Below are 16,820 nucleotides of genomic sequence, written 5' to 3' on the forward strand. Positions count from 1 at the left end.
CCTATAGATCCGAGTCACCTGGTTCCCAAACAACGGGGAGCTGCATGTGTACATCTCAGAATTTGGCCGTCAGAATGGACTGTATGCTGTTACTGCCTCTTCTCCAAAAAACTCAGTCGTGGTGATCTTCACAGAGAACATGATGACCATGTGCTACATAAACAAGCAAGGGGGTGCCTACTCCTCACCCCTCTGCCTCAAAGCCATCGACGGGTGCCATCAGAACAGGGTAACACCCAGCGACCCGTCACCTCCCAGGAATCAGACCTGTGAGCAGGCAGTTAGTGACCAACATGTATGGTCATTGCACAGATCCATCACAAAAGCGACTTTCAACAGTGGAGACCCCTGAGTCAGCCACCAAGAGCAGCACACATTGTTTAAACTTTGGCTCCGAAAGAGGCCTGAGTCATTCCGAATTTCTTCCTCCTGCAGTGGAGCCAAGAGTGTCTCTCTTCCAATTCCCCTGTTTCCCAGAGTGACTTCCAGAATCAAGAGGCAAAACCATGACCCTGAGTTGTTTTCTGTGATGGTAAAGCAAAACCCAACGAAGGAGTGAGCTCAGACTGGGTGCAATTTTCAAAATGGCTTGGGGGCAGAAGTTCCAGTAACTTAAGTTGAAAATTAGGCTCCTAAGTCATCTACGTGCTCTTGAAAATGTTACCTGCTCTGTGGACTGTGAGTAGAACAGGTCAGGAAAAGCACCTACTCATAAACCTCTTGAGGTTACCTAGGTGTCACTGCCAATCCTGGGGTGCTCCCTAGTTTTCAATTGCTTTGCCCTGTCTAGTTTTAATATTTCTAAGGAAAGGGTCCCCCTCCCCACCCTCTTTCCGTCTTAGCTGTGTCCTCAAAACTAGCCCCTTGTGTGTGCAGCTAGTCTGCCAGCTCTCAGTGGCATGTGTTGTTTTTGTGTGACGTATATTAGTGTGAGAGAGGCTGGTTTTCTCTGTGACAGCCGTCTGTTGTTGCAAGACTCTTACCAATACGCCTAGCAGTGGGATGCTCGTAACCTTACTTATTATTGGACTTTTGTTAAACCCACAACACCGGTGGCCTCCTGAATAGTGACTCAAAACACATCTGGGCCTGCGGCTGACCAATAACCTTTCTAATATGTCTGCCTTCCCGGGCTCCCATTTGTGACGGAAGCACGCGCAGCATCAGGGCTCTGCTGATAAAAGGAAAGGTGGCTGCATGACCACAGGAATAATCCAAGCTGGGTTAAATAACTGTCTGCTCCATGCCGTGCATCTGGAATAAGTACAGGGCCTTGAGAGACCATTTGTCCTTTTGGAATGGCTCTAATATAAGGATGCCTCCAGATTCATCTGCTGTTAACACTTTCCTCTTGAGCAAGGAGCAGGAGGAGAGTCGTGGGGGTGGGGAGGGAGCAGCGTGAGGTGAAAGGACGGTGAGCCTTGGTTAGAGCCGGGAATTGCACAGGCAGGGTAGGGTCTGTTGACAGTAGACACACAGCTCTCCCCATGTACCTCTGGCCTGATCCATAGCATTCTGCCCTTCCGGTCCTTTGTAGGCACCGGGAACAAAAGTTCTACCATCATCCCTTTCATGTTGTCTGTAGCTCCCTGCTGTTCCAGTCACACTGAACTGGACCGTTAAGTATCTACATGGGGAACCAGTATTTAATAATGGGCTCTTCAAATAGCGGTGAAAGGTCGAATGTGATCCAGGGGTTGGAAGTGAAGTGGAGGCTAGACAAATTCAGATTGGAAATAAGGGGTCAACTTTGAACAGTGAGGATCATTAACCACTGGAATCATTTTACCCAGGGTTGTGGTGGATTCTCCATCACTGACAATTTTTACAATCAGGATGGGATGTTTTTCTAACAGCTCTGCTCTGGGAATTATCATGGGGCAGGTCTCTGGCCGGCATGACACAGGAGGTCAGACTAGATGATCACAGTGGTCCCTTCTGGCCTTGGAATCGATGAATCTGTTAACTGCGTTGATGGTTTTGTTACTTGACCAAACATCCTTGACACTGAAGCCCGAGATTTAGGTTCCTCTCTGCAGTGGAGAAAAACAAGTACACTAAATGTCACTGGAGCCCTTACGCAGGGCTTCGCACTATGCAAACATGGATTCTCCCAACCCTCTTAAGAGGAAGGACGGACATTGCCCGCATGTTGCAGATTGGTAAACTGAGGCACGAAAGGTTAAAGTGGCATGTCAGCTTCTCAGTAAAAAGGAGAGGTTAAGACTTATTGAAAGCTCTTTGAGGCAGGGGGACCATCTTCTTGCTCTGGGTTTGTACAACTCCTGACACAATGGGATCTGGACCATGACCAGACTCCTACGAGCTACAGTGATATCAGTGATTAATAACCATTGTGGCATTCTTGTCTCCTGCTCAGTCTGCATTACCTTCATCTGCTATGCCTTTGGGGGGGGGGGAAACAAACAGAAAGACCTATTATTGATCTCCCATAGCTGTGAGGTCATCGAGATTATGATGATTTCACGGCATGAAATTGAGAAGACAGGCTGGGTAGAGATGCATCTTTTGATGGGGAAGTTTCCAATTGGCTTATGGAGGTGGAGTTTGCATATTTGGAAATGAAAACTAGAAGGCTGGGTCTGGGTGGGTGGAAATCATGTAAAAGATAAGTCGAGATTCTGGTTCCTTTTAAATGATTTTTGAAAAGGTTTGTATAAAATGGCTAGGGAGCAAGTAGAAGAGTGGAAAGATGACATATAGTTGATATTCATTCTACCTTGATGACAACTGGTGGGGGTCAGAATGGGGGTTCTGACTCCGGCCTTTTTAAAGAACATGTGGAAGACAACTTAAGCAAGGCTTGACGGGATTGTGGGTTTGTTGAATTTCCCTCCCTCCCTCCCCCCCTTCCTTTCTTATTGTCTTTTATGGCAGGGCAGATTTCTTGCTGAGAATCTCTGTGCTCTGTAGCAGTAACGAAAAGGATTAGCGCAAGCAGAGCATGTAGGCTTTAGAGAACAGAGCAGAGTTTGGTTTCAACATCTAATTCAATTTGTTCTGCCGAGATTGAAATATGAAATAGTTGCCAGTCAAACGTTCAGAGGCGCAGGGGAGGGGGGGAAAGGAGCCTTCTCGCATTTAAATTTTAATGAAAATTAATTTAACCCTTTGATATGTTTTAAAACATGTTATTCCCTGTTGATGTACAGGCTTTTCCTCTTTGAAAGTAATGAAAACTTTCTTTTCCTTTAATGATACTTATCTTATTCAGCAGTTGGCATTGGCCAATTTTTCAGACAATTTAGTTTCAAACAAATCTCTTTAATGTTGGTGGGGGAAGCTTTTACATGTATGTACAATATAATATATGTGCTCATGTGTGTATGTATGTGTGTATTGTTATGAAGGTGCTGATCACAGCTACACGGTGTTGTGTGTGTGTGTGAGAGAGAGAGAGAGAATATTATGGAGGTGCTGATCACAGCTCCATGGTACAATTTGAGTTGACTTTTTACTCTTGGAGCAAGGATTCAACTTCTTTGTTATGTACGAAGAACACCATGAAGCCTGCCTCTGAAATTACAGCGCTTACTCAAAAGGGATTTTCTGACAACGTACAGGTATATCCATTAATTAGTTTGAGTTGAAATGAAATTGTAAATGGGTCCTTTAAGAAATTTAGCAGCCATCATAAGACCATTTTTGGTCTCAAATGAACCTAACGATGGAATAATACAAACTTTTCTCACTTCCCTTATCATTAATTCCCCACATATCCCTATACTGATTTTTAGCCTTATGTGCATTCTCAACATGACCTCCATCTTAATGTGTTTATTTTGGTTGGGAATTATCAGTATTATTTATGATTTGTTTTATGGTAGCACCTAGCAGCCCCTGTCATGGGTCACAGAACAAATAAATATATATTTAAATGAAGTGTTGTCAGTCAGATCCTCCGGTGCTGTAAATCGGCATAGATCCATTGAATTTGGCTGAGTTCCACCAGCTAAGAATCCAGCTCAGTTGTGTGTTGGGAAGAGGGGAACTGGAGACCAAAGACCACAGAGGCGGCAGAGAGAACAGGGACAGGGTTTTATTAGAATGTAGCTTTTTTACTGAGTTAGATAAAGTAATATGGTTTAATGTAACTGAGCTTTAATGCATAGCTGCTCATTGCCAAAGGCCTCGGTGGCATCAGTACCTACTATGGGACAACAATAATACCGGCTTAATACAGACCGGAATAAACCTATCAGCCAAGATTTTCAACAGTGATTCTGAGTGCCCGTATTTTGGGGACATCTTAAAGGGTTATGAATTCTAAGTGCTCGGCACTTCCTGAAAATCAACTTAAATTGGGCATCCAAATCACTTTTGGAAAATCTTGGCCAGGGTCTATGGGGTTTCTCTGATCCATCCCATATCCCAGACAGAAGGGAAACCGCAGGGTATAGCCTGCAATCCACATGTAGATGTTAAACCAGCATCCAGGCCTGCTGTGCTGTTGTTTCCCACCCTGTACCCTGGTGTGACGAAGTGGGCTTTTATTCATCTTATGTTGCATGCAAGTCTTACTGTTCTATACTAATCCTGTGTGTACCTCAGTTTCCCTGTGTACTGCAGCAATATTTCGGTGGTGGGAATTGGGTGTGTGATTTTTGCTGAGGCCCTCAGGGCAGGTGAGGCTGCCCAGCTGTCTGCACATAGGCAATGGCCAGTGCCTTTCATAACCTGAGAGACCCAGGAGGGGGATGCAACCAGGTGGGAAGCAGGACAAAGACAAGGAGGAGGAGCAATGGGTGTGTTGGAACTCGGGTGGCTGGAAGCTGGGCAGTCTGCCTGGGGGACTGGAAGAGGGGAATTCCAGGGCATCTGGCACAGGACTCGCCAAGATGGACTTGGCTGAAAGTCATTGATTTCTATGGTAACAAGTTCTGTTCTACACTGTGTTCCTGTTGACTAATAAGCCTTCTGTTTTACCGGCTGGCTGAGGGTCACTGTGGCTCTGAAGCCTTCTGGCTTCCCCAGGAGCCCTGTCCAGGCAGCCTCACTGCAGGAAGCACCTGTGAGGAAGAGGATGCTCGATGTTCTGAGGTCAGACCCTGCAAGGTCAAAGCTGTGTCTTGCCCTGGCGACAGTCTGCTCAGAGAGAGGAGGCTCCCCCAGAGTCTTGACTGGCTTTGTATGGAGTAGTTCCAGAGCATTGCCCAGTGACTCCATCACAGCTTGTATTGCTGCCTACTCAAGAAAGCTTGATGATCTCTGTGTGTGTTTGTGTGTGTGTCCTTGGATCACTCTGGTACCTAGGTCCAGTGATTTCTTCCTGTCTCTGCTGCATTTGCTCTGGCTGGAGCATACGCTGTGGGTTTTGGCTGTTCTGGACTCTATTCCAGCTGTACCTTTACAGAAGGGAGAACCCGATAACCCAGCACCTGTTTAGCTAACTGAATAAAGGCCTGTGACATACTGGAGCACAATCCAGATGAGTGGAGGGCTGTGTTATCCCTGCCCTGCAACCTTGGATGGCTTACAATGCCTTGCTGTAGTAGCTCCCACCTGGGCCACTTACAAACAACCTTCCAGCGTACAAGCCACACCCTGAGTGTCGGTATCTGCCAGTTACACTCTGCCTCTGACCAGCCTTGGTTATACTGCAGGGTGGCCCCAACACACCCCTAGTCCCGGATCTTCTCCCAGAAATGTATGTCCTGGACTGCCCAGCCCTCTCCTGGACAGTGCAAATATTTTAAGTCTGTTACTCCTTTAAGGTAATCATATACCAACTTATTATCTTACTGAGAGTTACCCAGACACTTATACTTAACCCCACTGGATTAGATAAAATAGTAAAAGAAGTTTATTAACTACACACAAAGATTTTAAGTGAGTACAAGTCATGAGGCTTAAAAGTCAGAAATAGTTAAAAGAAAAATAAAGATAAAAGGCTTTTTAGTGTCTACTTAAAAAACTATCTCATTTCCAAAGCAAACTGTCTCACCTCATGCTCCAGCAGATTACTGACCAAACTTTCAGATGAGGACCCCTGCCCCAGAATTCAGAGGCGGTTTCCTTTTGTCTTCCTAGATGCAGAGAGTGAGGTGAGCAGGGAGAGAAAAAGAGGTGGCTTGAGGAGTTTGCCTCTTTTTATAGTTTCCATCTGGAAACTAGGGGACAGAGTCAATGTGGAAGGATGTTCCCTGCTGGTTTTTCCCCCCTTGTCTGAGCCTGCTTTGTTTTGCCTTCCTGCTTGATAACTCTGTTTACTGCTTACCTGAAATTAAGGCAAACGTGAGCTCTTTTGTTCGAGACAGGCCTTTTAGACCAGTTTGATGCTATGTGGATCTTGAACATGCACACTTAGCATCATGCTGGGGAATCTTATAACATCACATACAGTGTTGCCACACACATTTGATCAGGACAATACTGGGCAGCAAGTTATGAGTTTTCAAATGAAACATTACAAGAAATACCTTGTACAAAGATGATTACAGTATTGTGTAGGCAGTGAATGCAGGGGTGTATTCTGTCACAAGACCCTACCTACGTCTCTAGGCAGAACTGAAAGAAGAAACCAGTGCAGCGGACACGGTGAATGTTGTTTCCCAGTCCTTTGCTGGGGATGAAGGAAGAACTCGCATCTTGCCGCGTTGTTGCAACATACTCCCTGCCTTCCCCCGCCTGAGCTCCAGCCAGCTGCTGGATCCTTGCAGGGGTGTGTGTAAGCTCTTTAGTCCTGTGCTTCAGTGCCAATGGTCAGTCTCCTCTGTAACGCTGCCTGCTCGACTCAACAACCCACAAAGGAAAAGGTGGCCATGTCACTCCCTGTGACTTAGCCCTTTTTGCACTTCTCTGAGCGGCGCGCATATCCCATGCACACACTCTTCCATTTTGGGTCCCACTAGATTATCAAAGCAATCGCAAACCACGTGCCAGATTTTCCAAAGAGGATGCCTCCTGCTGAAGTGTGCAAATACCCCAATCTGTGTGTGTAGATGTAGGTGTGCAGCCCAGGTCCCCAGCCGGTCAGATTCCCTATAGCTACACAATAATTGCAGGTTAAAGCAGGCAACTTGGTGTTTCAGTTGAAGTTACCAAAGTCTCTCAAAGGTCAGCTATGGAAGAGCCTGCAGTATTCCCCACCCATGAGCGAGCTGTAGTTTAGAATAATATTAATAATGCCTTACTTCACCCGTACATCTCAAAGCACCTTACAGACGAGATCTGGATTGTCATCTCTATTTTTACAGATGAGGAAACAGGCACGGGGAGGTGAAGTGACTTGCCCGAGGTCACTCAGCAGGCTGGTGGAAGAGCTAGGAATAGCGCACAAGTCTCCTGAGTCTAGTCCAATGCTCTGCCCACTATGCCACACTGCCTCCCTCACTCCCTTTGACTGCAGGGGCAGCTAGGAAATGTGACGGTAGTCAAGTTGCTTAACCTCGTTGTCTCAGTTTCCCCATCTATAAAATACCTTGTATCTCTCCGGCTGGAAGTGGCTGCATGCAGTAAGTGCCAGGGATTATTATTGTGGAGTCCACAGTACAAGTTCCTACTGTTTGTGCAGGTGCACTGTGATTTCTTTGGGGTTTTTTTTTTTTTTTTTCCAAATGTAACGTTTTGGACTCTTTCCTTAGCTAGTAATTACGTTCTTTCATCATTATTTATGCCCTTTAAATTTTAAAAACCCTCTGTCTACCCTGCTGGAGAACCTGGCATCAATTATAGAAGATTGCATGGCAGCCCGTAACTATTCCTGCCTCGTCGGACTTTCACTTTCCGCGTCATAAGCCAGTGCTGTGTGCATTGGGCTGGAATGTGTTCTTAAGCCTTCTGCACCCAGCAGTCAAAATGCTCCAATTTTCTGAGCTCCTGGGTGGTATTGGCTATCTGTCCCGTAACCTCCAGTTTCCATTCCTGCTCCGGTTTAAAGCATCGCTCACCTCACTCCCTCCAGGCCTGCAGGTAACACAGTGCTAGCATCCACCTGCATACTGTGTCCCATCTAAGTGAACATCAGTGCTGATAGGGGCAGGTCCACGTACATTGGTTTAAAAGTAAATTAGGGCTGTGAAAAGCCACTGTCCAGATTTTCCTTCTGTGGGGTGTGTGTGTGTGTGTGTATGTGAGAGAGAGAGAGAGACTGCTTCCTATTTTCCCTAAATATATGCATTCGAGAGGGAGAAAAATTGCACGGCAGAGACTGAGATTTCAGATTTATCCATTCATGAATAATAATCAGGCTCAGTAATTCACAGTAAATGGGTATCCAAATTGGCTAATAAGGAAGGCTTTCACCCCAAACTGGAACTAGGAGAGAGGTAGAGAGAATATCAACAAATGTTGGCTGAGGCATATGTGTACATGATGTGACCTGAATTGGTGAAATATGCAAACCAGTGCCGTACGCGGACGAAATAGCATCAAAATCTGTCAGCAAGGCATGGAAATGGAAGGGGCGAGTGTGGAAGGCAGACATCTTAACATTCCTCCTGAGGGCACTGGCAGCAAGTGCCTTCGGTATTTGACTTCAGCATCTGCGCTGGAGCAGATGCAGTAGCTCCATGTAATGGCCCTTTGCTTTCTAGAGTGAGATCTCGAACGGAGCTGCCATTCTCTGTGGTGAGGTTAGGAGCCTTCGTGGAGGGGCAGGGAGAGGTGGGAAATGTCCCTGTGGCTCTCTCCAAGTATATTTGAGCCAGCCTGTGTTGTTCCTTGGGAATGAACGAATACCCTAAACCAAACTGAATGAGAGTTCTCTAGCTCTTTAAATGATCCGGCCTTATCTGGTCAAGTCCCTTCTGGACTTAACACCTATGAAGTGATGGTTTTGCTGATTTCAAGGTGCATGTGTTTTGGGGGCAGGGAGGAAGGTGTTCTCGCCTGACCAGTAGAATCTGCTAGGCTCTTTAAAAAGCCCCACTTTCGGGTGAGTGTCTCAGCAATCAGTTCAGGAAGTAGCGGACACATGCTGTACTGTGTGCCGGGTTGCCCTTGGTAGTGACTCTGGCTCTCCAGCTAGAGTTGAGGCCATGTACACAGCCGTCGATCCAGAAGAAAGGAATGGCAACCAGACTCTTATCCCTGTGTGGTACAGTTGTTACAATTCACCTTGAGTTGTCTAGCGCCCAGAGAAACGCTGGTCTGTTGAGCCTGCGGAGCTCTGAGTAGGAACAGAAGATATCCAGTAATCTAGGAACCTCCGTCTCTCCTCAAACCCCACTGTATAGTCCTTCTAGGCTAGGCCAGAATTATCTGAACTGTGGACTAAAGGTTGGAAAGGGCTCGTTCTCTTCCCCACGTCACATCAGACGATAAAGATATATTGGAACTCCAGCACCTTTGACCTCCACTGTCCCCCTCAGCCGTGAATTCTCCTTTCTTCTTGCCATTACCTTCACCAGCCAGAGAACGAATAAAGGAGTTGGGAGCATAAGGCTGTAATTCACACTAGAGGCTGTGAGCACGTCAACCCATGGCAGTGCAGCTTGAGCCGATGGTGTGCAGCAGCAGAATGCGAGAGCGTATGGCCGCCTCTCAGTACCCTCCTGTTGTTCTGCAAGTCTACTGCATGTGTCGCAAGTGATGGAGCAGTCTCCATCCGTTCACTATAATGCTTTAATGCTGGGTACTGTGTAAATGATTGCCTACAGCACTGCTTATAAACATAAATGTAAAACTAATAATTGCATATAAAACTAGTTCCCTTTTTAACTTGTGGAGCTCACTGAGGCAGGATTCTGCTGAGTCAAACTTCTTGGTGACATTTTTAATAAAAGGTTAGACCTGTGAATGAGACTAGCATATGGCTTTCCACGGGGATGCAATTAGGTGAGCCTTCGTCCTCATCCCAGGTTATAAAACCATAATCAGACTGAGTTTAGGAAGAAACTTTATCCCTTGGTACATTGTGGCACATGGGAGTGTATTTATAGGTGGTGTTGGGAAATTTCTCTGATATATTTGCATTGGCTGCTGCTGGAGACAGGCTCCTGGATTAGATCGACCACAATGTTAGATTGAAGCACTGCTGCATTATCTTTTGTCAAGCCGAGATGGCAAGAACCAAAGGGTGCAGGAAGTGAAGGGTTTGAGGAGGGTTGTAACAAGGGGAGAGTGGATGATGTACAATATTACTAAACAGAGTCCTTGGAAAACCAGTGGATTTTATGATATCAGCCTGTTCCAGGACATACAACGACCTCTGACTGGCAGGGACTAGGGAAGAACTTCCTCCATAGGCAGGATGTTCCGCAGTTGTCTACTACAAGGTTTCTGGGACTGTGCTTTGAAGGAGCTGGTCCTGGCCACTGTCAGGCAGGAGACTGCACCGGGCTGATCCCATGTGGCAATCGATATGTTCCTGGAACTGCAGGAAGAGGCTGGAGGGTCACTCCTACTTCGTCACACTTAAACATGCATCCTGAGCCCTTACTCCGTGACTGCAAGTCACGCTGCCATTGTCTCCCTGTATGAATATTTCTCAAAGAGGTCAAGGTCCCAGTTCAGTGCAGCACTTTCTTAAGCACACGCTCAAATCTTTTTGAAGTCAGTGTGACTCTAGCATGTAGTTAAAGTTAAGCACAGTTTTAAAGGTAACATTTTCTAAAATACCTAAGTGACTTGGGAGCTTAAGACCTATTTTTAAAAATGACACAGGTACTTATGAGCCTACGGGAAAATCTACACTACAAAATTGTTTTGCATGACCATACTAACTCCTTAGGTCGCTCACAGCCAACAGAAGTGCTACGCCTCTCATGCAATTAAGTGGGTTTAGTGGGGGGCTTACATTGGTGGGAGCAACATTGTAGTGTAGACCAGGCCTGAGTCTTATTCAGATTCCAAGAGTCTTTCAGTAGAGCATAAGCTCCTAAATCACCTACATCCTTTTGAAAACTTTATCCTGAGTGTTTTGCTCAACTGAAGCCTAAAAGACTTCAAATGCAGAGTATATTCCAGTGGCCGGCTCCTTTGCAATTCTGGAGTGCGTCTCCCTGGAACCAGGATCTGGTCTGATAGATCATCATTGGGATATCACAGCAAATGGCTTGGTTCTTTCACTCGCTGTGGGTGGGTATATGGGGTCAGATCCATATTTTATCTATTCTCAAGGGAAGAATTCATTGAGTTAAAGTTGTAAATATTTATCAATAACTTACAGGGAGGGGGGAAAAACCCTTAGTGGGATGTTGTAGTTTAAAAAACACAAATGACTGAAAGCCAACAAATTCAGAGTTAAAGTTCTACTAAAAAGGGGAAGGAACTATGGAAACTGCAGAGATAAAATACCCCACAAAACCTTAGCTCTGTGCTCATCTACCTGCCAGCATGAGTGCTTTGCATGTTCGGTTATATGTCTTTCAATGTAAATAACAATCAAAAAGACACCTTTGCAACATTCTAGATGCCCTAAGACAAAATTAATGCTATTTAAATGCTATTTAAATGTTTATAATAGAACTAAAATCTTGCTATTGGCTAGCAAAAATATCCCCAACTCTCATCTGCTCTGTTGTTGGGCAACATTTCACAGCTGGTAAATTACTTTTTAAATTAAGGCAAAACCTAGTGCAATGTTAACAGTCCCTTTAGGTCATTTACATAAGGCATTTCTATGGGCCGAGATCAGCAGAATGCTGTTTGGCTGAGTTACCACTGATACAACGGTCGAGCCACCCTACGCTGATATTTGGCAAGTTTGCTACATAAAAGTGTATCTCTTCTTTTCAAATGTCATTTTCTTCTGTTCTTGTGTTTCTGTAACAAGCAGAATCTTACAAAATTTAGCCCACAGGAGGAATTGAGGAAGAGGGCTGTTTTGCTGAGATTTAGATTTTTTTAAGTATTTGGGGAATTCTTTGTCGCAGGACTGCTCTGCCCTGGGATCTGTCTGATGGGTCAGCCGCACCTACACTAAAATTCTTGGTGTTTTGGTGCCCAAATTGTCCCTTCTATATAAGCCTAATTCCCCTAGATTGTGTCTTCTTTGCCACAGCACCCAGACTCTGCTGTATGAAAGGGATAGATTTAGCCACTTGCCATTGGGTTTTCATGACAGTCCTACACCTTCACCTCCTCAGTCTTTACCTCTCCCCACACTTCTCCTTCTTCCTTGCTGGCAGTCTGGAAACAGAAGTGAACCACAGGGTTTGGAGAGTGGGCAATGACAACCTTTAAACACACAAAACATGAGTGAAGTGAATGCAACTAGACACACGCCCCTGTGATTTTTGGAGTCCTAAAATAACTTGCACACGCTCTTGTGAATCAATCAGTTTTTTGTTGTATCTCGAACGTGGCGTGAATAAGCAGCTATGAATTATAGGATGTTTGTTCCATCAAAGGAAGTTGGGTGATTGCCATAAACTTGAGTGAAGTTTGGTTCAGCAGAGCCCTGATCTGAAATGCATTGATCTCAATGCACCCCGAGAGAGAGGACGATGTTTCAGTTAAGAGTCCTGGGTCCTATGCCCAACTGTGCTACAGGCTTCTTGGGTCAAATTCAGCTCTTAAACGTGTGTGAGCCTGGAATGATTCACAAGGCAAGAGTGGCAGCTTCTGGGATTATGCTAGTAGTAGATGAGACTAGAATGTGACTCCATGGGAAACCTTGGCTGGAAGCTTCAGTGATATACTAAGCTCACACCTAATTTTGGTGCCAAAATAAGGATTTAGGTGCTTAACTTCAGGCATCCACATTCAAGCCAAATGTTCAAACCTTTCTGCATCTCCATTTCCACATCTGTAAAATGGAGCTTATCTCTCTCAGGGATGTTGTGTGGCTCAAAAGCTGCAAGGTGCCGAGTTCTGGCCTAGATCCAGCCAAGCCGACTTCAAAGAGGATAAGCACTTAAGTGCTTAAGTGCTTCACTGCATCTTGCACGATAGAGCACCAGTTAGTCAAAGTTTGAGTCAAGACCCTAAAATGGAAGCCACTACAAAGTGGGTTGAAGTGGAGTTACTTTGGATTGAGCCAGGTGTGAGCGAGAGCAGAGTTTGGCTTAGGAAGTCTATAACAGAGCCAAGAACTGAGCCCAGTAAACCTCGTCCCCCAGATCTGTGCTTTTCCCATCCTCTGGCTTTGGGTCTATAACTGGGTGACTGAAAGATGGTGACCCTTTCATAAGACTCTGCATTACAAGCCTCATCTTGCTCTCCACTGAACTGCCGTGTCTGTTGCACTCCCAAACTTCTGACCTCTGTCTAAGCCTCCTGCAAGGGAGTGTGTCAGCGGAGGGCATCCTGGATAGTGAGTAAAGAAAAGGAGTAAATCCTCTCCTCTCTTTCCTGCTCGCTCAGTCAGGTCAGTGTCATTCATGCAGCAGTTTTCCCTGGCTTACTGCACTCAGGACTTATTACTGGGTTTGCTCACTGAGACCTCTTGGGCTCAATGCAACCAACCCCCTGCATCCAGGCTCATCTCCTTCAGATGCAGTGGGGCTGCATATGAGCATAAGGGGACTCCTAGGTGGAGTGCATCGCAGGATCGAGGCCCAGGTCTTCTGTGACAGCCCGAGTAGGCGTTGGTTTTGTAACGTGAGGCAAATTAAACTGCAAATGCTTTGTTTTGGTTTGTTCTTTTCTCCTGGGAGCCAGGGGGACAACGAGGAGTGTGATAAGAGGCTGTTTTTTAAAAGTGATTTTAAGAACGTAGCAAGGGACTAAATGAGTAAATCCCGATTTGCCAGCCATTGAGATGGGGCCGAGGGCTCACTGAGGGTCAGCAAGAGAAAGCTTTGATGTGGAGCTATGCGTTCTTCCTCCAGTAGGTGAAATGGCACTGGGATTCGGGGAGCCCAGGGACTGTCGTTCTACTGCCATGCAGTTGTCTTTCTAGCCACGTGGAAAATAACCGCGCAGGTTTCACTCACTCCATGCATCCGGGTTTTAAAAATCAAACCAGGAAGTTTAAAAAAAGAAATCTGTTTAAACTGCTGTGTCTCGACTCGGGAGAGGCAGCAGCTGCGTTTGCATTAGATAAAGGCGGGAGCGAGGGGGGATGATAGCAGACAGGGTGGCTGAAGGCAAGAGCGTTGGACTTAGTTAGAATTCAGCCCTTAGATCTTTCCTTTCTCTCTGATGGCTGAGTGTGATTGACACTTACAAATTACCCAGCCAAAAGTGTCGAGTCTTTGACCCCTGAGTAACATCTTCGGCAAGCCTGAGATTTGCCAGCATTTTGTCATCTAATTACTACAAATCCCTTGAAAATTCACTGGCTGGTGAATTTTTAATGCGGGGCAATTTCAATGTGATGCATTGCCCAGATGGGTACGCGCGTGTGCGCTTTCACTCCCTCCCCCTTCTTTCTCATTCTCTATCTCTCTCTCTTCCTCCATCCCTTTTGCTTACCTTTATCTTGTGTGGATTAAAACTTTTCCCTAGAATTGGGGAGCAGCAGTGTTTATGTTTAATGGCCATTTCACTTAGTGGGCCGTGGCTTTGGGAACTTCACTTAGGGATCTGTTTCTTTGCCCCCAGCACAAGAGCAGGCTGCTTTCAGGTGCATTGGTCTGGTCACTTTCAGCCTCCCCCCACCTCCACGCTGCTGCATGCTATTTGCACATTGTGTGTTTTTGGTGGCAGGACATTCTGTCCTGCTTTCTAAACAGTGATGAAAGGTAACAATGCCGCATGGTTTTTTTGTTTTCTTTTGTTTTTTTTGTTCCTTCAGGTTATCTGCTGATGGACACAGAGAGAGCAAGTGGCATCCATCCACCTCTGTATTCTGCAACCGAGAAGATGAAGCACATTTGTTGCCATCTGAATCTGCTATGCCAGGCCTTTAAACCAGAGGACCAATTCTTGCTTCATACACAGATCTGGTAGCCAGGCTTTTTAAACCCAAAAAGGCAATGCACCTTGAATCCCCAGATGAAAGGCGAGCCTTTTTCATCTGCGAGCAACGCATGCCAGGCAGCATGCGCCTGTGGAAGGCCCCGTTAAACCAGAGAAGGATTTCAGGCTAGGACGTTAACTCCTCACCTCAGCAAGGTGCACCCCCACCACCATTGCAATCTGGGGAGCTGGCCCTTCAGACAGAGAATGCTACCCCCCAAAGGAACGTCAGTCATTTGCTTTTGTAACCGATTGTTCCTACTGCTTGAATCGTTTAAAAAACATGGGTGTACATTTAAAAAAAAAAAAATTCAAGACTGTTACTAAAAGCAGGTGAATCTCTTTTTATTTCTATTAACCACAACTGGGTGTTTATCCGAGCCCACGAGGAAGGTGAAAATATTAGTGTTCATCTCTGTGCTTGTCATTTCTGTCCACACTCGCAGCTAGCAGTGGCCCTTCCCTTCCCTGGTTTCAAAGGAAAAGAGGCTTTTGCTTTTCAACCAGGGGTAGTGGTTTACATATGTACACCACAGATAAAGTATTTCACGTCGCCCCCTTCCCCCTGGAAATTGCTGTCTTACAGCAAAACTACTCTGGCTAACAGAGGATGCAACAGATCACATGTGTTGGCTGCAAATTTTCTATTTATTTATATATATGTTTTATCACTGCATAGCTTTGAAAAAAAAACCTCCTCTCTGCTATTGGTCAGATTTGCCTGGTTTCCCAAGGGAGTGGATGTGAGGCCAGTACTATCTCCAGTCCCAGTGTCAGCTTGCTCCCTGGGAAGGTGCCTTAAGGTTTCCCTGGAAGGTTACATCGTGTGGCTGCCTAAAGTGATTCCAGAGTTTGGGATGTGGTCTCAATTCGTTCCCATCTGTAGGGAAGGGGTTCTGATGCACTCGGCATTGGCCTACCTCTGCTCCCATTGAAGGCAATGGGCGTTTTGTCATTGAGATCACTAGGAAGCAGCATTAGGTGGGTGCATGGTGCTTTTGAAAATCCCGCTCTGAGCATCAAGTGGGAAGCGGCTGCAGGACGCCACGCATGGCCCAGCCCTGAACAGGGACAAACCTGCGCCAGGTAGGGCAGACTCCAGTTCAGGAGGTGGTAGCCACAGCACTGCCCCTTTCTCAAGTGCAGGATGTGTGGTTTCCTGCCCTCTTAGATGGGATTGCTCTGGGGAGGATTTAGTGACTCTTACAGCTGGTGGCTCAGGTTTCAAAAGGAGAATTTTAAATGGTGGTTTGCTTCCATTGAAATCAATGGTACGCGTTGGGCCAACGCTGAGCAAGTGCTTTTTGAAAATCCTATCCCAAGTCTCTACTCAGAGGTACTGTGTCATCTTAGAAAGAGCCTTGTCATCTCAGAGGTAACTCCTTGGGCTTGGCAGATCAATCGTACTTGTGTGGAGGTCGTTTACTCTAGGCATGAAAAGGTTAAACTAGAGATGGGCATAGTGGTGTGGTTAGCATTGACCGTGCATGTGGCACTGCCCACTTCACAAAACAAGTCCCAGTGCCAGCTCCAAAGAGCTGACTGTCTAAAAGATGCACACCCAGGAGTGAGGTCGCAGCAGAAAATCTAGAGGTGGTGAAGACTTAGTGGATATTAATCTAGATGGAGATTTTTCAGTAGAGTCCAAAAGGGTTGGTCCTGGGGCTGGTTTTGTTCAACATCTCTGTGAGCTAAGATCAAGCGTAGTATGATCTGGATGATGGGATGAATTGCACCCTTAGCAATTTTGCATATGACACTAAGCTGGAGGGAGAGGTAGATACACTGGAGGGTAGAGATAAGAGTCCAGAGTGACCTAGACAAATTAGAGGATTGGGCCAAAAGAAATCTGATGAGGTTCAACAAGGACAAGTGCAGAGTCCTACACTTCGGAAGGAAGAATCCCATGCACTGCTACAGGCTGGGGTCCGACTGGCTAAGCAGCAGTTCTGCAGAAAAGGACCTGGGGATTACAGTGGACAAGAAGCTGGATCTGAGTCAGCAGTGTGCCC

At 46.0% G+C, this 16,820-nt stretch overlaps 1 protein-coding gene across 3 annotated transcripts in view; it reads left to right on the forward strand.

Moving 5' to 3' along the window:
• RBM19 (RNA binding motif protein 19) overlaps positions 1–16,820 on the forward strand; it is a 478,789-nt gene that overhangs the window by 98,306 nt on the left and 363,663 nt on the right. The window contains exon 25 of one of the 3 annotated variants that reach the window (XM_032800000.2): positions 14,645–15,137. The exons of 1 other annotated variant lie outside the window; for it this stretch is intronic. The gene's annotated coding sequence lies outside the window, so the exon portion shown is untranslated. Of the gene's footprint in view, positions 1–14,644; positions 15,138–16,820 lie in introns of those variants that run through there. One more of the 3 variants, XM_032800001.2, reaches the window with a different exon arrangement.

Source organism: Chelonoidis abingdonii, chromosome 22 (genome assembly GCF_003597395.2).
Source record: "Chelonoidis abingdonii isolate Lonesome George chromosome 22, CheloAbing_2.0, whole genome shotgun sequence".
Taxonomy (NCBI): Eukaryota; Metazoa; Chordata; order Testudines; family Testudinidae; genus Chelonoidis; species Chelonoidis abingdonii.